The sequence below is a fragment of the Triticum urartu genome, chromosome 5A (assembly GCF_056163025.1).
Source record: "Triticum urartu cultivar PI428250 chromosome 5A, HENAU_Tu73, whole genome shotgun sequence".
Taxonomy (NCBI): domain Eukaryota; kingdom Viridiplantae; phylum Streptophyta; class Magnoliopsida; order Poales; family Poaceae; genus Triticum; species Triticum urartu.
The window spans coordinates 565,615,483-565,638,651 of NC_141877.1; the positions used below are offsets into that span (position 1 = coordinate 565,615,483).

The following is a 23,169-nucleotide window of genomic DNA, read 5'->3' on the forward strand; positions in this document are numbered from 1 at the left end:
TTAGTGGAATCCGTTATTTATTTCCAAATAAATCATCTCAGAAAGCATATACACATACTCTCGAAATGAAAATAAGCTATCGGTAAAATCAGGAAATCATATATTGGATCATAACAACGAATTAACAATCATAGTACCGACCGGGCACGAAACAAGAATGCATGCATCAGTCGTGGCGAAGATGGACCCTGTACTCGACGGTGGCGTCGCCGGTATTGGCGTCAAACCAGTTGGTCCGCAACTGGCAGTAGCCGCGCGCGAACCGGAAGACGCCGGTGCCGCCGACCACGGCCATCTCCCTGACGGCCCGGTTCACCGGGTTGGGGCCGACGATGGCGATGCTGCTCCCGTTGTAGGCGCCGTCGACGAAGACAAAGTTCATGGCCATGAGCAGCGACAGGCTGTCCTTGCCGGTGCTGACGTAGAGGCCCTGCGCGCGGCCGAGTAGCCTGGAGCCCGTCAGGCTGGGCCCCTCGGTGAGCGGGTCGTCGATGACGTACACGCTGCCGAATCCCGTGGCGGAGGCGTTGGAGGACGGCGCCGGCGCCACCTGCGCCACCGTGGCGTTCGGCCCGCCGCTGACCACGTCGTGCCAGTACACCCGCAGCCGGGTCTCCTTCTCCGCCGCCGACGCCGGTGCCGCGGCGGCTGCGAGGAGCAGGAGCGCGGCCAGGCAGGAGAGAGCAGTGCTGCTCGCCATTAGGATCAGCTAGGTAGCTAAGCCCGGAATGGATGTTGGTGGTTTGATGCGAGTGCCGAATTCTTCTTCCTAGGAGCTGGAGGTTTGTGCAGCTTGTATGTCCAATGGCGCAGAGGTGGATCTATTTAACGGCGAGTCGTGGTTGTTGGGTCCTTGACAATTTCTGGCAGTGTCGTCCCCAGTGTTTAGTTTAGTATTTCTGGCCGTGTCACATGTGTTAACTTTAGTGTATGTGTATCTTTCGCATTCGTCTTGTTTTTGTAGTATGCGTGAGAGGGAGAGAGAGAGAGAGTAGATCGTGGACTTCGTTGGTTATGAGATTTTTGAATAGCAAGAAGCTGCGCGGCAGGTGAAGGTATGACCGAATGAACACGCTATAGTTAGGTGATGCTGCTTGCACTTTCCATGCATCCCTACACACACACATTGGTCCTTCCGATTTGGAAAGCGGGGTTGCTCTAGAAGGTTGGCACGAGGACTCGTGGCAACAGGGAAGGGGGGGGGGGGGGGGGGGGGGGGCAATTGACCGAGGTTATTTTTTGGTTAGGTGATTGACCGTGTCTGTGTGTGTGTGTGTGTGACATCGATTCACCTTGTTTTCAACTAGTTGCATTTCATTTATCGGGAAAAAAACTACCTGGTGTAACTTTTCTTTGTAGAAAGGAGTCTGTCACCGGGCTTAAACTCAGGCCCAAGATCGAGTTACCGAAAGAAGTTCGATGCAAGGTTGCGAAGACCCAAACATGCGCCGCGACACATGTGATCTAAAAATAGAATAGAAAGTGTGATACAAGGTCGTGATGACATGATACAAGTGTCACAATGTTGTAAGGCGGAATTATAGCCAAAGCCAAAACATTACTCCCATGAGGTTATTGTGGGATTTATGTGATGGTGATAGTTTGGCCGGCCACTAGATATTTCCTAAGATCTCTATGGAGCTCTGGAAATTGCACAGGTCCCACCACCCACCACCTTATCTTCTCACTACTTGACCAACGACAGAGGCTTCCTTCTCCCAAGGTCTTCATCCCCAATTCACATCCGGCTCGGTCTCTCTCCACCTGCCTCTTCGCTCCCTACGCACTACCACACTACTAGGGAAAACCTTATACACAGAACTTTAGCAGTAGCGCGGGTCAAAAAAGCACGCTGGTGCTAAGTAGCAGTAGCGTGCCTGTGCAAACCGCGCTGCAGATAAAGTTTTAGCAGTAGCGCGTCTTGTTCTAAACACGTTACTACTAAAATTCCTACGGCTTAGCCGATAGGCTACACATAGTAGTAGCGACCTATATCGAACCACGCTACCGCTACTTTCTTTGTAGCAGCGCGTTTTAATCTAAACTCGCTACTGCTAAAGGATATAAAATTAAATGGAAAGCAAATAGAAAGGTAATTGAAAATGAAAGAAATAGAATAAGGTGAAAGGAAAAAATAAAATGTGAAGAAAACTAAATGAAAAAGGGGAAAAAAGAGAAAGGAGTAGGAGTAGCGTGTATCCCAGAACGCGCTGTAGCTAACGTAGCAGTAGCGCGCTTTCTGGAACGCGCTACCGCTACTTCTGACTTAACCACGGGGTTCGTCCTTCCCCACGGCCACTTCCCCCAAATTCAGCTCTCCACTCTCGCCGTCGCTGTCGCCCGTCGGCCGCCGCGCGCTCTCTGCATACCCTCTACGCCGCCCCCGACCCCAGATTCAACGCCGCCCCCGCCCCGACCTCAACGCCGCCCCCGACCCCGACCTCGACGCCGCCATCCGCCGCGCGCCCGAGCCCCGACCCCGACCTCGACGCCGCCTGCCCCTCCCTTGTCGCAGGCACCCGAGGTGAGCACGCCTGCTCCTCCCTCTCCCCTACCTCTGCCTAGGGTTTCTTTATATTTTAGTTGCATCAAATTAGTTAGGGTTCATGTAAGGGTGGAAACGAATCAGATGGGAATGCGGCTCAAATGAGTTAGGGTTCATGTAAGGGTGGAAACGAATCAAATTTCTAAGATGAATCATAAAACAAGTAAAATTTGACCACTTATTTCACTTTATAGTTGGATAATTGAAATATCCGCTACCACTTTCCACCCCTAGCTTCATCAAATTAGATGGTAATTAGGGCAGTAGTTCCTAGGTACTAATTAGTTAGTAAGAACTAGGTACTAATTAGGTACTAGTTTATTTTTATTTATAGTAAGTTTATTTTTAATAAGAACTAGTTGAATTAATAGAACTAGTTAGTAAGAACTTGTTGCTATTTTTTTTAGTTAAAGGAATTTTTCCCGCATCGACGTGGACGATGCCTATCCCGCATCCTCGTCGTCAAGTCGGCGGAGGACGACACCTGCTTGACCAGATGGGCCATGTCTGGGACTAGGCTCCGCCGGGGTGGTACTGGGAGGCGCTACCTATCGGGGGGCGCAAGTTGGTGAGGAGCCAGCCTGTCGTTGACCCAAACCTTTTTTGGTGGCGGTCGCGTGGGCCAGTGAGGGTCCAGAGGTTCGAGGACCCCGCGGAGGTGGTGCGTCACTGTGTCAGTGAGGAGGACGTGCACATCCGTCGCTACTTGTTTGTGTTGGAGCACAGGTTCTCCAGGGATCTCACTGGAGCTATGATCCCGTGATGGTTCCTTCTCTGTGGGTGTCCACTGCCCGCGCCGATACCCGTCGTGTGCTAGGGTTTTAGTTGTATTAGTGATGTTATATGTATGACACTATTCGGGATGTATTAGTGATAATATTCGATGATGTACGGACGCATGAGATGATTTACTTTTGCTTATTGAATGCATGCTAATTTGAGTCCTATAAGATATTTTGAAATGTATATCTTGTGTTGCTCAAATAGGATATGTGCTTGCCCAAGTGGCCGGTCATGTTTGCAGGTTACACCTCCGAGTGGCCTATGTTTTGCCGGAGTGTTGATTCATTTCCGTTCCGGCAAATTTCGGGCGCTCGATATGTCCTATTTTAGCAAAAGTCATGCCGGATTTTTCCGTGAATTTTGGCATGACTTGTGCCAGAATATGTAGGAAATATCGAGTGCCCCGGATTTGTGTGTTGAGTATCCTAGTAGTTGTCTTCGATCGATTTTCAATTAATGTTTTAACTATGAACATAGGAAATGTCTGACGACGAAAAGGATTTCGGTATTTGCAAATACTGCGAAGACGAGCGCGGCCTGTGCGACGAAATATTTCTAGATGATGATAGGCGCTTCAGCATCAAGCTGGACGAGAACTTCAAAGTGGATACATTAAGTCACAACGACAAGTCTTTTTTCGTAATTAAGCATGATATTTTCTTCATTTGCTTCAACTTATAATTTAAGCATGACATTAAGCATGACAAGTCTTTTTTTACTATTCTACTAGCGTATCCCCTGCCATGTAAGAGTTTTTGTATTGGATAAGATAGGTTTCAGTCGTACTATGGAGGAAAAGAAAGTTTACTTGAAGACCGAGCATGGTTATATTTTTCACGCAAAATTATACAATTCAGACGACTACACCTATTTTGGATGCAAAACATGGCGAGCACTATGCAAGACTTATGCATTTGAGCCTGATATGGTTATCACCTTTGATATTCGTCCGGAAGATGATATTGAAGGTAATACCGACATCTGGGTCGATGTGCAGACGCCTCCAGTTATACCATTATGTAAGTTTCTCAACCATATTTATGTCTTTGATATTGTTTATTCAAAAATAGTTGACAACTAATTTGTATTGTCAGCTTATTTCGCTGCAAGCAAACATGTCCAGCGCTTGGTAGACAGGACCTACTACTGTCCCAGGGCTGAACTAAACTGCGAGGAGCTAAGTCATTATGTTTCATGGCTTGAGGATCTTGATACTATCAAGACAAATTTTCTTCCTGCACTTAGAAATGTTAGTACTGAAAACGTGCGACCAATAGTGTTCGTAATGAACTACGGTCACATCTATTTAGGAAGGATGGTAAGATTTTTACTATTTGTCCTCAGTGCATCTTTTCCATACATTATTTTTGAAGCTAAACTTCATTGCTAAGTATGTTACCATACGATGTTCTTCAACAGGGACTCCCGATGAATGTTGTGCCTTATGGGATCGAGACTAAAGGTACCATGAGTATTATTAGCTTACGGCCAAGATATCCTACAGATTACTTTAGTGCATTCAAGATTAGCGACGGATGCTTAATAGTGCAAGACTGGACCAAATGTGTGATGGAGAAGCGCAGAGAAGTACTAGGGGGCAGCAAACAGATGCGCTACCCACGATTAGGAGACAGGTTCATCTGCATGCTCCAAATTGATCAAGGAGGAGAGCTACACATGTTTTATGTTATTTTACCTAAGAGAGAGCACCAGGAGTGATTAGCTAGCTAGAAATGAGTTTGAGGATGATGATGTGCTACACTATTACTATGATGATAAAATAGCTAGTGTTGGTGGTAATGACTATGATGATTATTATTAGCTAGTGTTAGTGGTGATTAAATAAATACTATTGGTGGTAATGACTATGATGATGATTAAATAGCTTGTGTTGGCGGATTAGATTCAAGTGGAGGCAACATGTGGTGCACATCGAAAGTACTACTAGTCCAAACTAGATCAACTTTGGATTAGTAGTATACTTTTGACATGCACCACATATTGCCTCCACTTGAACCTAATCCACCTTCATTTGACATACCGTTATGGACATAATGATGTAAACCTCATAACTGATATTGTACCAATATTTGTACGATGGCGCATAAATACATTAAAAATAAAAAAAATAAAAGAATATTAGTAGCGATGGAGAGAAAACACGCTACCAGTAGTTACATTAGCAGTAGCGTGGAAGTGAACAAACGCTATAGCTATTTGTCCTAGCATTAGCGCGTGCGGGCACGCATTACTGCTAAGCAATAGCTGTAGCGCCTTATTAGTAGCGCGCCTACCCGTGCTACTAGTGAGCAGAAAACCAGAGCTACTGCTAGGGTTTTCCCTAGTAGTGCCATTCTCACCATGTCGTCCCTCATAACCTCCCTTCAGTCATCCTCGCATGGTGGAGGTTCCAGCGAGCATGGACTTGCAATTGAGGGTGGCTGAGGAGGAGTAGGCGAGTGGTGTCGACACCTCCCGTGGCTCGCTTCTCATAGTGCCATGGGCAAGGAGTCATTGAGGCACGTTGTTAGAGGTCCTGGCAGGAGCCAGTGCTATAGTTGAGTGACGCACCTACTGGCAGTGCTCTTTGTATGGCCCAAGACGACACGTCTCCTCGACTAGCCGTTGCACCACTGCACCTTGCCCCATCACCGCCGCCACTCAACGCTGGTACTTCTTGCATCTCTATGGCGGACACGGCCCATCCCTGTGGTTGCACGACACGTAGCTCCACCTCACCCCCGTCCAACAGCTGCCCCATGTTAGGATTTCTCATTTTTATCCTTTAACTACATAGGTTACTACTTAGTTTATTGGTTTATTTGGAAAGTGTTGATTTTTCTTCTGTAAAAGATATGTACTTCTCAAACTTGGTGATGTTGAATTCATGGGTACAAAGGATTGTAGATTAAGTTGTTGATAGGGCTCCCTGGTTCATGCTTTGATAGATTATATTTGAATTAGTGTTGTGTGGATTATGCATTCAAAATTGAATAGTAAGAAAGTAAAAAAATTAGCCTCTGCCCCTATATATCATTGGTGGAATATTGCGCTTTTGTTGTGGATTATACATGCTCATGTCCATTGAGTCCATATCACACATGGTTACTTTGTTGTCTTTATTGACTCAACATTCAATGTGACAATCTTCAAAATAGTGATGATTGTGGTAGATTGAATGTATGACTAACTAATATTAGTATGCCTTCTTAAGTTGGATTATGATTCATAATATTTGGTATCCTATCACTCCTTTTTATATTTCTTACTCCTGACAATACATACTATCTGCAAATTGGACTAATGTTAGCTTTGCGGGTGAGATCTAGTGCTTCTAGGTATGACCCTTGCAACTATTCCCTTTTCTGCCTACCAAATTTGAAATTTTGATCTTCTCGGTTAAAAAATGATTTACATAATGGGGCTATCCAGTGAGGTGTTTCTCTAATAAAAAACATTGACAATAGAGAACTAGAGATACAACCTCGAGCGGAGTTTTTTCCCATGTTTTCTTACAATGCATTCCCTTTTTCAATATTGGTAGGGAAAATGGAGCAAAACACTTTATTATTTCCTAAGATGTTTCGTTAATACTAGCAGGCGGAAGTCGCAGCGGCACGCCGCACCGGTGGTTGAGCGCGTGCGTATGTTTGAGGTCGAGCCGGTTGCGAAGAGGCCCTTTTACATTGTTGTTTATTTCCAAGTCCTTAAGCAATAGCTCTATCATTGATCAAACCTTGTTATCCATGAAAAGAGTCATAGTTAGAGACTGCACCTGCACGGTGTTAATAGTTGTTTTAAAATGTGCACAAACTCAACCACAGAAAGTGCAATTGATCTACTCGTAGTCTAAAATATTCAGGGAACTGAATGGATATTCTACCATGAACCCCACAATTACAACAAAATATTGTAAAGGGTATAGATACCTTTGAAGGCATTGAAATTTGTTCAAGAATCAAAACCATAGCAATGTTAGAGTTATCATGATGAAGCAAAAAAAAAGCTTGTATGAATAGTCAAGATCACTCTTCATATAAATTTGAAACCAATTGATAGTACAATTGGAAAGATGATAAAAAAACATCTTTGTTCAGTTCTATGCAATATTTGTTGGTGTTCTATGCAATATGAACATAATATTTTTTTAGCATAATCCCTATGAGAAGCTGGGTAAAGATCATTGTCGGTGTCAAAACCGGCGGATCTCGGGTAGGGGGTTCTGAACTGTGCGTCTAGGCCGGATGGTAACAGGAGGCAAGGGACACGAGGTTTTACCCAGGTTCGAGCCCTCTTGATGGAGGTAAAACCCTACGTCCTGCTTGATTAATATTGATGATATGGGTAGTACAAGAGTAGATCTACCACGAGATCGGAGAGGCTAAACCCTAGAAGCTAGCCTATGGTATGATTGCTGTTCTATATGTTGTCCTACGGACTAAAACCCTCCGGTTTATATAGACACCGGAGAAGATTAGGGTTACACAAAGTTGGTTACAATGGTAGGAGATCTACATATCCGTATCGCCAAGCTTGCCTTCCACGCCAAGGAAAGTCCCTTCCGGACACGGGACGAAGTCTTCAATCTTGTATCTTCATAGTCCAGGAGTCCGGCTGAAGGTATAGTCCGGCCATCCGGACACCCCCTAATCCAGGACTCCCTCAGTAGCCCCTGAACTAGGCTTCAATGGCGACGAGTCCGGCGCGCAGATTGTCTTCGGCATTGCAAGGCGGGTTCCTCCTCCAAGTACTTCATAGAAGATTTTGAACACAAAGATAGTGTCCGGCTCTGCAAAATAAGTTTCCACATATTGCCATAGATAGAATAATATTTACACAAATCTAATCTGCTGACGTATTCCGTAGTGTGACGCACCACGGCCAAGCCTTTATTCGAACCGTTTTATTATCCCACCTCAGCGCGTCATGCGAGGCGGTTTCCTTGGCACGTCTTGTTAAAGCAGAGATCGTGTCCCCTTATTCCGGGATTCTCATCAATACAGGCGTGGGTAACCCAACCGCGCCATTGATTACGGCGCTTGGAGATAAGCGAGTTTTACCAGGCTGGTGGGGACACGTAGTTGCGTCCACCCATATAAGGGGATAAGGATCCACCTTTTCACCTACGCCTTCTTCCTCCTTTGCCTATCCATTTTCGCGCACTCGAGCTCCAGCGCCCAAGTCCGCACTCCCCACCTCAACCTTCTCCAGCCATGTCCGGAGCAGGAGGCAAGTGGATGGTCTCCTCCGTCACGGAGGGTCACATCAAAAAACTGAGGAAGGCTGGATACTTGTCTAACGACATCGCGTACCGGCTTCCCGAAGAGGGGCAGCTCCTCCCCACCCCAAGGCCTCATGAGAGGGTAGTGTTCCTTCCCCACTTCCTCCGCGGACTGGGCTTTCCTATCCACCCATTCGTCCAGGGACTCATGTTCTACTACGGCCTGGATTTTCATGATCTGGCCCCGAATTTCATCCTCAACATCTCGGCATTTATCATCGTGTGCGAGGCTTTCCTCTGCATCCGCCCCCATTTCGGCCTATGGCTCAAGACTTTCAATGTCGAGCCAAAGGTGGTGCGCGGCAACCAGGCGGAGTGCGGAGGTGCCATGGTGGGCAAGATGCCCAACGTCTTATGGCTCGAGGGCTCCTTTGTGGAGACCCTGAAGGGGTGGCAATCGGGGTGGTTTTACATCACCGAGCCACGCGACCCTGAGTGGGTCGCAGCCCCCGAGTTCCGGTCCGGACCCCCAACGCGGCTCACGTCCTGGAAAGAGACGGGCCTGTCGTGGGGCAGCAAAGGAGAGATGACTGGACTGCAAACATGCATCCAAACCCTGGTGGACAAGCAGCTCAAGCTTGTCAACATAGTCCAGGTCATGCTCATCCGCCGGATCCTCGCATGTCAACAACGGGCCTTCAATCTGTGGGAGTTCAACCCGGTGCAGCACCGAACTCTGAGCAGGCTCTTCGACACGACGTACAAAGATGTCTGGAAGGTGCTTTTCAAGGGCGCCGAGGCTCCCGCGTCCGCTACCGTGGATCGCGGATTCAGTGCGCAGCGTCACGCTAGCGCGGTAAGTTGTTTGTACCTTTTACAGGGTATTAGTTTTTCACAGTTTAACTCTATGCGGGATCTAAGCTCCCTTACCTTTGACAGGTTTGGCAGGCGAAGTCCGGACAGATCGACTGTCCGGCTCCTTTGCCCGAAGACCCAGCCGATGCCCGCTTGGGGAAGCTGCTGGTTCCGGCACCCTATGTGGTGCCAGAGAAGAAGGCCACGAAGAGGGCCACGGGGACTCGAAAAAGTGCCCGGCGCCAGGAGGTGCAGGGTTCATCATCCGACGGCTCCAAGGCGCATTCCTCCCGTGAAGACGAGGAGGAGGAAGAAGAAACCTCTCCCCCTCCAGCGGGGAGAGAGAAGAAAAGGAAGGCCGCCCTCACTGAGGTGGCCGAAGGGTCCAAGAAGGGGAAAACCCTTCCTCCGGACTACTCCACCGACGCCGATGACAGCGGAGAGGAGTGGCCGCTCAGGGCCAAGCCCCTGGCGAAATCGTAAGTATCCGGATACCAGAGTAATTCATAGTATTCCTTTATTGCACAGCTTTCCCTTATGTTGAATATGATTATGCAGCCCACCCAAAGACCGCCTCGACGCATCGTTGAGCGGTTCACTGGACTCGTCGGATGTGAATTCGCTTCCGACGGCCACCTCCCCCGCCCTACGGACGACGCTGAAGTATTGTCCCAACAGGTTCCAAGCCAGGAGGAGGTGGTCCTGGAGGCGCCGCAAGGCGACCTCCCGGACTCCAGGAGTAAAGGGGATAAAACCCCCCAGGGCTCCAAGTCCGGCCCTAGGCTGGACACCGCTCCGGAACCTTCAAGGGTTCCAGAGTCCGGCGGGCGACCTCCTTCCAAGAGGAGCAAGCCCACCGTGCCGGTGACCCCCGTCCAACTGGAGGCGCCAGACAATCTGTTGGAGGCGCTCAAAGGCGCCTCCATCGACGAGGAGCACCGCATCATTATGAGTGCGGTGGTCGAGAAGGTTCAGTCCACCAGGAGCGGACTGACTGAAGCTTGTGCTAGCCTTTTAACAGGCTTTGAGGTAAGTAAAGAATGTGTAAATAATATTACCGCATAGACAGTAGCCCCTGATGCTCTGTTTGGCGTTCGGGAAGAAAAGCCGAATAGAGGATCAAATAAAATTTGCAGGAGTCTAACAAAAAGGAATCAATATGCGTATGCAGGCTTCTCTGCTGGCGTCCGCCGCACTGACTGCGGAAGTGGACACGCTAAAGCAAAACCTCGAGCAGTCCGAGCAAGAGCTCGGGCGTGCCAAGAAGCAGCTCGAGGACAAGGAAGGTAAGAAATACCTTGTTTTATATATATAGAAAAAGTGCAATTGAAAAAAATGACAGGATTATCGTGGCTATTGTAGGGGCCACTTCTGAGGTGGCGACCCTTAAGCAAGCGTTGTCCGAGGCCGAGAAGACGGCGGCCACGGAGCGCACCGAGCGGGAGAAGTATGAGGCCCAGGTTGGCAAGGTGTGGCAAGAGCTCCAGGCTCTCATGAAAAAACATGAGAGTTTGGATCTTGACTCAAAGATGCAAGCGTCCGAGCTCGCGATGGCTATTGAAAATGCCAAGTCTGCCAAGGCCGAATCCCAGAAGACCCTCCAGGAGTTGGATGAGGTGAAAAAGATAGCGGCGGGTAAGGCATTCTTTATGCAAAGAAAACACATAAACGTGAGTTGTTACTTACCCGAATCCGGAGCTCTCCAGGAGCATTCGCAGATCTTCCCCGTAGCGTGTCCGATGTCGCCGTATTCTATCGAGCCGATGAGGGCAGCTCGACAGAGAAGATGTTTTGGTCTCAGTATGCTGAGGCCGGACACCCCGTGCCCCTGAGCGACCAGCTGAAGCAACTGGTCGAGCTCCACAAGGCGGCCGAACAGGCCATGAAGGGCCTCATAGTTCGGCTGTGGCCTGGAGAGGCTCTACCTGGGAGCTATTTCGGGCTGGTGCGGCGACAGGTGGGGGCTTGTCCAAGGCTCGAAGTCATCAAGCGCTCCGTCTGCATTGAAGGTGCCCATAGGGCCCTTGCCCGTGCTAAGGTGCACTGGGGCAAGCTGGATGCTGAGAAGCTTGTGAAGGACGGGCCACCGCCGAGGAAAGAGCATCGCAAGCCCGAGAATTATTATAAGGATGTTCTGAAGGGTGCCTGCCTTATGGCGGATGAATGTTCCAGGGATGTAATTTTTGAGTAAAACTCGCTCGTTTTGTCCCGTGCGCTGAAAACTTGTTCATATGCTAAGCAATGCTGTTGGAATTTAAAATATTACCTTCTATGTGGCTGTTTATTAATTCTGAGAGATGGCGAGTCGTCGGCTTCTGCCCCCGTGCCGCTAGTGCTGGGGTGTTCGGGGATAAACCTGAGCGCTCTTTTTCCCATGTTTGAGTCCTTCGAGGGAGGCGCTCAGCACAACGAACAAGGCAATCGGACTCAATCGGACTATAATGCGTGAACACTCTCACTTAGCCATAGAATTCTACAATTTTAAATTTCGGCGAAGCCCCTGGTATTCGGAAGACCGAGTTCGGGGCGCTATCCATGCCTTGGCCGGACAGAGCCGACTCCTCGCTCTAAGCGGCATAAGTCTTTAGGGACTCAAAAAACCTCTCGAATAGTGACCAGCTCTCGCTTCATCATGACAGTCAATTTTAGCTTTCTCTACTGAGGTGCTCCACCCAGCTCAACTGGGGCACAATAGCAGTAGTTCTCCTAGTGCTACCTTAGCCGACACAGTGGAACGTAAGGCACCAAAACATAGGAGCCAGGCAAACCCAACTATTGACCCAAGACATGATTCGGAGCCGATGCATATAATGCTATAAGTTCGGGGTGCCGCACTTGTTAAAGTGTTCGGACTTCTCACACCATATTGAGGGGTACTAAAGCCCCTGGCGTATTTTGGCCGTACCAAAGTGTACGGGTGCAACATGTCGTTAAGGAACATATATTTGTAAAAAAAGAGTAATGCAAAAATAGACAAAAGCTATGCATTGTTTATTAAAAAGGGCTGCGATCAAAGCAGAACGATACAAAATAATGCGATCAGCAAAAGGTTGGACTATTTAACATGTCCGTTCCAGGGGCAGGCTGCGGAATGGTATGCGAAACAGGTATACTGCTTGTGATAGAGACCACCTGGGAGTTCCGTAATGCGGCATGGCTTGTCTGCTTCCCTGGTTCTTGCATTGTTTGTGTGGCAATTGAACTGCCGAACAGGCCTTTCGAAGAATGGAGTCCTAAAAGTAAGAGAAAATTAAAAAATCAGTAGCCCCTGGTGCGGTTTAAGCCATGTTTCGGGCGTGCCGTGATGGTGCCCCTCCCCCTGTACCCATGGTATTTCTAGAGCGTAGTTATGTACGCGAAGCACTAGCGTCGCATTTTTGCGAGGGCTGGGGTTGGGGCCGCATTGCTACACCTGCTCGGAACGTGCCAGGCGGTCTTGTTGTAGGTTACTCCGGGCGCGCTTGGCGGTGTCCGGACGTTTAATGGCCGGACTGGAGAACTGCCTGGAGAGGATGCTTTGTACTTCCGCTGCAAGGGCCGCCGTGTGCTCCTCCGTTCGGAGAGAGTGTTCGGTGTTTCCATTGACCGTAATTACTCCTCAAGGGCCTGGCATCTTGAGCTTAAGGTATGCATAGTGCGGTACCGCATTGAACTTGGCGAATGCGGTTCGCCCGAGCAGTGCATGAAGCCACTGCGGAATGGGACTATGTCGAAGATTAACTCCTCGCTTCGGAAATTATCCGGAGATCCGAAGACCACTCAAGTGTGACTGAGCCTGTACAGTTGGCCTCTACACCTGGTATGACGCCTTTAAAGGTCGTTTTGGTGGGCTTAATCCTCGAGGGATCTATGCCCATTTTCCGCACTGTATCCTGGTAAAGCAGGTTCAGGCTGCTGCTGCCATCCATAAGGACTCTAGTGAGATGAAATCCGTCAATGATTGGGTCTAGAACCAATGCAGCGAGTCCGCCATGACGAGTGCTAGTGGGATGGTCCCTTCGATCAAAGGTGATCGGGCAGGAGGACCATGGGTTGAACTTTGGGGCGACTGGCTCTACCGCGTATACGTCTCTTAACACGCGCTTCCGCTCCCTCTTGGGGATGTGGGTTGCGTATATCATGTTCACCGTCCGCACTTGTGGGGGAAAACCCTTCTGTCCACTGTTGTTCGGCGGCCGGGGCTCTTCGTCGTCATCGCCATGCAGCCCCGTGTTTTTATTTTTGGCATTTAACTTGCCTGCCTGCTTGAACACCCAACAATCCTTGTTAGTGTGATTGGCTGGCTTTTCGGGGGTGCCATGTATCTGGCACATGCGGTCGAGTATTCGGTCCAAACTGGACGGTCCCCTAGGATTTCTTTTGAATGGCGTTTTCCGCTGACCGGATTTATAGCCTCTAAATCCGGCATTAACTGCCGTATCCTCAGCATTGTCGCCGTTAATGCGGCGCTTCTGCTTGTTGCGGCGCGACCTGCCACTACTGTCCCTGGTATCTGAATTACCAGGGTTCTTGGTCATATTGTTGCTACGAGCAAGCCAGCTGTCTTCTCCCGCGCAAAAGCGGGTCATGAGTGTCGTGAGTGCTGCCATAGATTTCGTCTTTTCCTGTCCAAGGTGCCGGGAAAGCCACTCGTCACGGATATTGTGCTTGAAGGCTGCTAGGGCCTCTGCGTCCGGACAGTCGACTATTTGATTTTTCTTTGTTAGGAACCGTGTCCAGAATTTCCTGGCCGATTCATCTGGCTGCTGAATTACGTGGCTTAGGTCATCTACGTCTGGGGGTCGCACATAAGTGCCCTGGAAATTGTCGAGGAATGCGGCTTCCAGGTCCTCCCAACAACTGATTGATCCTGCTGGCAAGCTGTTAAGCCAATGCCGAGCTGGTCCTTTAAGCTTGAGTGGGAGGTATTTGATGGCGTGGAGATCATCGCCGCGGGCCATATGGATATGAAGGAGATAATCATCGATCCATACCGCAGGATCTGTTGTGCCATCATATGATTCGATATTTACGGGTTTGAAACCCTCGAGGATTTGATGATCCATTACTTCGTCTGTAAAGTAGAGTGGGTGTGCGGTGCCTCTGTACTGGGCTATATCGTGACGTAGCTCCAATGAGCCTTGTCTACTGTGTTCGGCCCTACCGGATTTGTGTCCGGCATGACGGTTACCATCTCGAGTCATGGGGTGCCCACGCGATCCATAGATCGATCTTGTTTGCCTTGCCTTGTCCTCCAACATGTCTCGTATGTCCGGCGCATTTTCCCGTGCCTTGGTACAGGGTGCTGGTGATGTAGGTTTAAGTGCTTCCTCCTCTAATTGGGGTAGTAACCTGCGCTTTGGGTAGCTCTTGGAGGGGCGTTCGATTTTATGCTCCTCGGCCGCAAGGACTTTAGTCCATCTGTCGGTTAGCAAATCTTGATCAGGTCTAAGTTGTTGCTGTTTTTTCTTGAGGCTTCTTGCCGTGGCCATAAGCCTGTGTTGAAAATGCTCTTGCTCGACGAGATCCTCTGGCACGACGAATTCGTCGTCGTCGAGGCTTGCCTCATCTTCGGAGGGAGGCATACAATTATCGTCCTCGACCTTTCTGTCTGCCGCTCTCTCATGAGGGCTGGCTTCTCCATCCTCATGTGCTGAATCTTGCTGGAGGGGGTTTTCTTCGGCACTCTCCGGAGTATTATTATCTCCTGTGCTGGAATCACCGTATTTGCTTTGGCGAGATTTTGAGCGGCGCCGCTGACGCCGACGCTTAGGCTGTTTCTTGGAGGGGTCATCCTCCGCTGTTCCATCGCCATCTCCTCTTTTTGGGGTGTCCACCATGTATATGTCATATGATGAGGTGGTTTTCCAGGGCCCAATAGGCGCTGGTTCTTCATCGTCTCCTGCATCGGTGTCCATACCGTCGATGTCTTCAGAGTCGAAGTCGAGCTTGTCGGTTAAATCGTCGACAATGGCTACAAAGTGGGTGGTGGGTGGTGGGTGGGCTTTGAATTTTTTCATCGTCCGTATCCCAACCTTGTTGACCGTAGTCTGGCTAGGGCTCTCCTGATAAAGAGAGAGACTTTAGTGTCTTCAAAATATCGCCGAAAGGCGAGTGCTGAAAGATGTCCGCGGCAGTAAACTCCATGATCGGCGCCCAATCGGATTCGATTGGCAGGGGCGCGGAGGGTTCGGAGTCCGGAGAGGAGTCCGGTTCCTTGGAGTCACGAGTCTCGCGGAGTGCGGGGCTGGTGTTCGGCTCGATCGCTGTTGGGATCGCAGCCCCCGAGGCGGCGTCCAACCACCTATCTTCGATCAGCGCAGTTGGCTCCGAATTAAGGGTCGAAGCCGATGCGGGTGCGGCCTCCAGGGCACTGTTCAGCGGCAGAGCTAGATCATGCTCGTCGTGATAGTGCGGCGCGCTCGGCAGTGGCTCGAATCCGTCGAAGATCAAGTCCCCGCGAATGTCAGCCGTGTAGTTTAAACTTCCAAATCTGACCTGACGGCCAGGGGCATAGCTTTCGATCTGCTCCAGATGGCCAAGTGAATTGGCCCGCAGTGCGAAGCCGCCGAAGACGAAGATCTGTCCGGGGAGGAAGGTCTCACCCTGGACTGCATCACTATTGATGATCGTAGGAGCCATCAAGCCTGACGGCGACGAAACAGAGGAACTCTCAATGAAAGCACCAATGTCGGTGTCAAAATCGGCGGATCTCGGGTAGGGGGTCCCAAAGTGTGCGTCTAGGCCGGATGGTAACAGGAGGCAAGGGACACGAAGTTTTACCCAGGTTCGGGCCCTCTTGATGGAGGTAAAACCCTACGTCCTGCTTGATTAATATTGATGATATGGGTAGTACAAGAGTAGATCTACCACGAGATCGGAGAGGCTAAACCCTAGAAGCTAGCCTATGGTATGATTGTTGTTCTATATGTTGTCCTACGGACTAAAACCCTCCGGTTTATATAGACACCGGAGAAGATTAGGGTTACACAAAGTCGGTTACAATGGTAGGAGATCTACATATCCGTATCGCCAAGCTTGCCTTCCACGCCAAGGAAAGTCCCTTCCGGACACGGGACGAAGTCTTCAATCTTGTATCTTCATAGTCCAGGAGTCCGGCTGAAGGTATAGTCCGGCCATCCGGACACCCCCTAATCCAGGACTCCCTCAATCATGGCTAACAATAATGAAAATACATGTTGTTCATCACAAAGAATTTTATTAGCAAAATCTAGGATTCCAAGATCCATAACTCTAAAGAAAATAATCCCCAAAACACATTGTAAGTTATGGATTAAGATTATGGAACATGGAGAAGGCATGTGCCAAATGGGACGGAGACAACATGGTTCTTACCTTTTCCTTCTTCTAATAAGGAGTCAGATCGAGATATCCTTATTGCTCAAATTGAGAATTTGAATAAGTAAAAAAATATAAATACAAAAGAGGAATATGATGCACCACATAAATAAGCACTCAGCACTTCTAATATCTTTTGTTCTTAGTATGTGCATTTGCAGTATCCTTTTAACCATAGATCAAGCAGCAGTTTAATTGGAAACAAAAGAAAACAACATGCAGAATTTAAAATAATAAGCATAGAAGTGCAATTTGTTATTATTACCTTTCAAAATTGGCTAACACACCAGGGGCTGCCATTTAATGTACCATGTGAAGGTGGAGGTGGACTAGAACTCCAGCATACCTAAATGTTGTAACAATTTTCATATTATTGTCATTTTCCACCAATTAATTTTAAATACTGTTAAAAACTAATCTCTTTCGCACAACTACTTACATACCTGAATATTGATTAACCAAGGTGGAAACAAATATAGCCACAATATGCACACCCTCGAGTAGTCTAACGTCGTCAAATTTATCTGCTAAATCTCCATACTGTCACAACAACATGCTAGAAAACATTGATCGTTCAGTGGTAATATAAACCTAGTGTCTCTGCTGCCAAGCATGAACGAATGGTGGTAACACATCATTAATGGAATTTACCAAAATGAGAACATCTAAAATATATGTAAAATCATAAGACAATCATTTGTGTATATGCATAAAAAATAAGGAGGAAAAGTATACCTTATTTAACCTGGCATTAATATATTCTGCCTAACATGCTTCCCAATTTGTGAAAAACGTAACACATAGTAGGCCAGCATGGGAAAGTTTTCTAGTTGTGGAGCAAGTGATTCAACTATTGTTCTCTCAGTAAAACAAAGTCTCCATGGGTGATCCACCACTCCGTGTTTCTTTAGCATTTCATATATCAAAATTTTCAATATCTAGACTAATCCTACCTCAAACTTATTTATATATCTGGGCACTCTATTGAATGACACTCATCCCTTAGTGCACTAGCCTATAAAATTAGACATGGACTAGGAGCAATGCTTCGCCATGCCAAATAGAAATGCCAAATTCATCGCTAAGATAAACATTGTAGAACTTACTTTGCCATCAGCCAGGAAGATAAAATAAGTTCATGACATTGGAAATGTCAAGGGTCTAGACTCTTGTCAAGCTACAAAAATATATGTATTTCATGATCTATAGACAATTTACACACGTCTTTGTTTCAAAAGGCCAAAGAGATCCAAATTCTGCAGACAGTTCACTCCTAGTTTCTAAAGCCCAAAGAGATCCAAATTGCATATAGTTTGCACACATCCTGATTTCTAAAGGCCAAAGTGTGACGCCCGGATAATTAAGCTGCAGCAACCCTCTGCTAATGATGCCACGTCACTTCAATTACTGTTGCTAGTCTCGCAGTAGTTCAAAACCGATTCAAATTGAAGTTCAAAATCCATCTAACAATAAAAGTTTTCAAATATTAAAACTAAAATGTTCAGAGTGAACCAAATATTGCATTGGTTATTATGGTAGGGGAACCATACTTTTATAAAATGGTTAAATACTCTACGATGAATGAAACAACAACATAACCAATTTAATAAATGCCTTTTATTATTTATAAAATGTTAGACTATTTTGTTTAGGGTTTGATCTTTTTGTAGCTAAGGTATAGTTAGTGATACTAAATTAGGTTCAACTTTTGTGGTTTTATAAAACTAAAATCAGAGGAAACTAGAAATTAGAACAGAAATTCCTCAAAAAAAAGAAAAGAAATTAGAATAGAAAATAAAATAAGTAAAAGGTAAAAAAACAAAAAAGAAAAGAAAAGGAGAACCCCCCCACCCCCCCCCCCCCGCTGGGCCTTTTGGCCCAGCTGGCCGTCCACACAGACCCCGGCCGCCTCAATGGGCCGACCCACCCCCACTCCCTCTCCATAACCCACCACTCCGTGGTCGACCCCCACCCCCACCGACACCCATTTTCCCTCCCCCACATTCTCTCTCTCCCACTCCCGATCCAATCGGGACTGGGATCGATCCCGCCCGGCGCTGTCCATCGCCGCCGCCCGAAGCCACCTCACGGCGCCCATCCTCAGCGCCGCCCCGCCCTGTCACCACCTCCTTCATACCCTCACCCTGAGTCACCCCGACGCCCATCCGCGCGCCACCCTTGATCTGGAGCTGGAACTCGGTCCCGACGCCACAGCCGCTTGGAGTCCCCCTCGCCGGAGCCACGATGCCGCCGGACCGCGTCCTCGTCCCCTCCTCGCGCCGCTTCATCAAGCCTCACCGCCCCCGTTCCTCTACGCGCGCGTGAGCTCACCCTCCTCCCTCCCCTGGCTTCAGCCATCTCCCGACGTCGCTAGCGCCCGCACGCCCCAGTCCCTGCAGCTACACGCGGTCGTGTCATCCTCGGCCGCGCCCGATGCGCGCTCGCCTCGCTCTCGCCGCGCTCCGGCTGCAGCCCCGCTCGCACGCCGTGCCCTGGGCTCCCAGCCCGCGCCCATGGATGCGCCCTGCCCGGACACACGCGCTCGGCCGCACCGGCCACTGCGCCACTCGCTCGCAGCTTCCGCCGTGCTCTACCGCTGCTGCCGCGCCCGTCCGTGCTCCCTCGCGCCCTCCGTCCAGCTCTACTGCGCCCGCTCCGGCCAGCGCCCTGCCCCGCTGACCGCGCGCATGCCTCCGCTCGCCCGCACTGCGCCTCGTTGGCGGCCTGATGGTTGATACGTCTCCAACGTATCTATAATTTTTGATTGCTCCATGCTATATTATCTACTGTTTTGGACTATATTGGGCTTTATTTTCCACTTTTATATTATTTTTGGGACTAACCTATTAACCGGAGGCCCAGCCCAGAATTGCTGTTTTTTTTGCCTATTTCAGTGTTTCGGAGAAACAGAATATCAAACGGAGTCCAAACGGAATAAAATCTTCGGGAACGTGATTTTCTCACCGAATGTGATCCATGAGACTTGGACCCTACTCCAGGGGGTCAAAGAGGAGGTCACGAGGGTGGGGGGTGCGCCCCCCTAGGGTGCGCCCCTGCCTTGTGGGCCCCTCGGTGCTCCACCGACGTACTCCTTCCTCCTATATATACACACGTACCCCCAAACGATCAGAACAAGAGCCAAAAAACCTAATTCCACCGCCGCAACTTTCTGTATCCACGAGATCCCATCTTGGGGCCTGTTCCGGAGCTTTGTCGGAAGAGGGCCGTCATCACGGAGGGCTTCTACATCATCCTAGCCCCTCCGACGAAGTGTGAGTATTTTACCTCAGACCTTCGGGTCCATAGTTAGTAACTAGATGGCTTCTTCTCTCTCTTTGAATCTCAATACAAAGTTCTCCCCCTCTCTTGTGGAGATCTATTCGATGTAATCTTCTTTTTGCGGTGTGTTTGTTGAGACCGATGAATTGTGGGTTTATGATCAAGTCTATCTATGAATAATATTTGAATCTTCTCTGAATTCTTTTATGTATGATTGGTTATCTTTGCAAGTCTCTTCGAATTATCCGTTTGGTTTGGCCAACTAGATTGGTAGTTCTTGCCAAGGGAGAAGTGCTTAGCTTTGGGTTCGATCTTGCGGTGTCCTTACCCAGTGATAGAAGGGGCAGCAAGGCATGTATTGTATCGTTGCCATCGAGGATAACAAGATGGGGTTTATTTCATATTGCATGAATTTATCTCTCTACATCATGTCATCTTGCTTAAGGCATTACTCTGTTTTTAACTTAATACTCTAGATGCATGCTGGATAGTGGTCGATGACTGGAGTAATAGTAGTAGATGCAGAATCGTTTCGATCTACTTGTCACGGACGTGATGCCTATATACATGATCATGCCTAGATATTCTCATAACTATGCTCAATTCTATCAATTGCTCAACTGTAATTTGTTCACCCACCATAGAATACTTATGCTCTTGAGAGAAGCCACTAGTGAAACCTATGGCCCCCGGGTCTATTCTCATCATATCAATCTCCATCACTTTAATCTTGCTTTGCTTTTACTTTTTACTTTGCATCTTTATACCAAAAATACCAAAAATATTATATCTATCAGATCTCACTCTCGTAAGTGACCTGAAGGGATTGGCAACCCCTAATCGCGTTGGTTGTGAGTAGCTATCGTTTTGTGCAGGTACGAGGGACTTGAGCGTGGCCTCCTACTGGATTGATACCTTGGTTCTCAAAAACTGAGGGAAATACTTACGCTACTCTGCTGCATTATCCCTTCCTCTTCGGGGAAAACCAACGCAAGCTCAAGACGTAGCAATGCTGCATCGCCTCGCCTCCCCCCTCTACTGCGCTGCTCCCCGGCCAAACCCCGTCGCAGTCGAGCCCACCACGGGCCTATTCGCTGATCCGCCGCCCTGTCTCGCGCCCGCGCTCCATCGCACCCCATGCTGTCCGGCCGCCATCGCCGGGACGCGCGCTCGTGCCCCCGCCGCGGCCCTGGCTGGCCTGGGCCAGCACCCAGTCGGGCCGGCACCCAGCGCCCGATGCCCGCTAGCGCCCAATGCCCGCTTGTGGCCTGGGCCTATGGCACTGGGGCCCCACGCCCTTGTTTACAATATACATATATATAATAATAAAATAAAATAAATTAATTTAGATTAGTAATAATAATGAAATATAATCAATTAATTAATCATTTAATTAATTGAGATAATTAATTAACTTAATTAATACTGTTAATTAATCTAATTAACCTTGTTAATTAACCTTAATTAACTGATTAGACAAACAGTCAATGACATGTGGGACCCACACGTCAGTTTGACCTAGTCAACCCCCTGTTGACTGCTGATGTCATGCTAACATCATGATGATGTCAGCAAACACTGTTCTGGATAATGTTGAATTAAATAATTAAATAAATCCTAAAAATGATTTAAATCTTTTAAAATTAATATAAAATAAACTGTAGCTCGGATGGAAAAACTTTGTACGTGAAAGTTGCTCAGAACGACGAGACGAATTCGAATACGCAACCCGTTCGTCCGCCACACATCCCTAGCATAGCGAACACGCAACTTTCCCCCTCCAATTCATCTGTGCGAAAACGCGAAACCCCGGGGATATTTTCCCGGATGTTTCCCCCCTTCGCTGGTACCACCTCATACCGCGTTAGGGCACCCCTAGCACAACGTATTGTCGCGTCTTGACTTGTGTTACATTTGATTTCTCTATTATTTATTGTGTTCCCCCTCCGTTACCTTTTCCGGTAAACCCCGAGACCGCGGTTGAACCAGTGATCGACTACTTCACCTTCGAGGGCCCATTTCTGTCTGTAGAGCAACCAGGCAAGCCCCCCCCTTGACCACCAGATATCGCCTACTCTTCTCTCTACTGCTTGCATTAGAGTAGTGTAGCATGTTACTGCTTTGCGTTAATCCTATTCTGATGCATAGCCTGTCATTGTTGCTACAACTGTTGATACCTTACCTGCAATCCTATATGCTTAGTATAGGATGCTAGTTTATCATCAGTGGCCCTACATTCTTGTCCGTCTGCCATGCTATACTATCGGGCCGTGATCACTCGGGAGGTGATCACGGGTATATACTTATACATATATACATACTATACAGGTGGTGACTAAAGTCGGGTCGGCTAGTTGAGTACCCGCAGGTGATTCTGATGTGGGGGCTGAAGGGGCAGGTGGCTCCATCCAGACTTGGTGGGCCTGAGTTCCCGACAGCCCCCGACTGTTACTTTGAGGCGGAGCGACATGGCAGGTTGAGACCACCTAGTAGAGAGGTGGGCCTGACCCTGGTCGGCGTTCGCGGATACTTAACATGCTTACGAGATCTTGGTATTTGATCTGAGTCTGGCTACTGGTCTACACGCACTAACCAACTACGAGGGAACAGTTATGGGCACTCGACGTCGTGGTATCAGCCGAAGCCTTCGTGACGTCAGCGACCGAGCGGCGCACGCCGGGTTGGACCGCGTAACGCAACTTCCTTTGTAATGGGGGTTGCTAGGTCTGCTCACCGGCCGTGTTTGCAACGTGCAGGTGTGCAATGGGCGATGGGCCCAGACCCCTCCGCCATAGGATTTAAACTGGCATGCTGAACTCTCTGTTGTGCCTAGGTAGGGCTGCGACGTGTTGATCTTCCGAGGCCGGGTATGACCCAGGAAAGTGTGTCCAGACAAAGGGGATCGAGCGTGTTGGGAAATGTGGTGCACCCCTACAGGGAAGTTAATCTATTCGAATACTCATGATCTTCGGTAACAGGACGACTTGGAGTTGTACCTTGACCTTATGACAACTAGAACTGGATACTTAATAAAACGCACCCTTCCATGTGCCAGATACAACCGGTGGTCGCTCTCTCACAGGGCGACGAGGGGAGGATCATCAGTTAGGATTATGCGATGTGATGTTACTTGGTGAACTTACCATCT

At 48.5% G+C, this 23,169-nt stretch overlaps 1 pseudogene; it reads right to left on the reverse strand.

Annotated features, from left to right (window-relative positions):
- Nucleotides 1-818, reverse strand: LOC125510592 (dirigent protein 22 pseudogene; annotated as a pseudogene).
- Nucleotides 819-23,169: the final 22,351 nt, after the last annotated feature.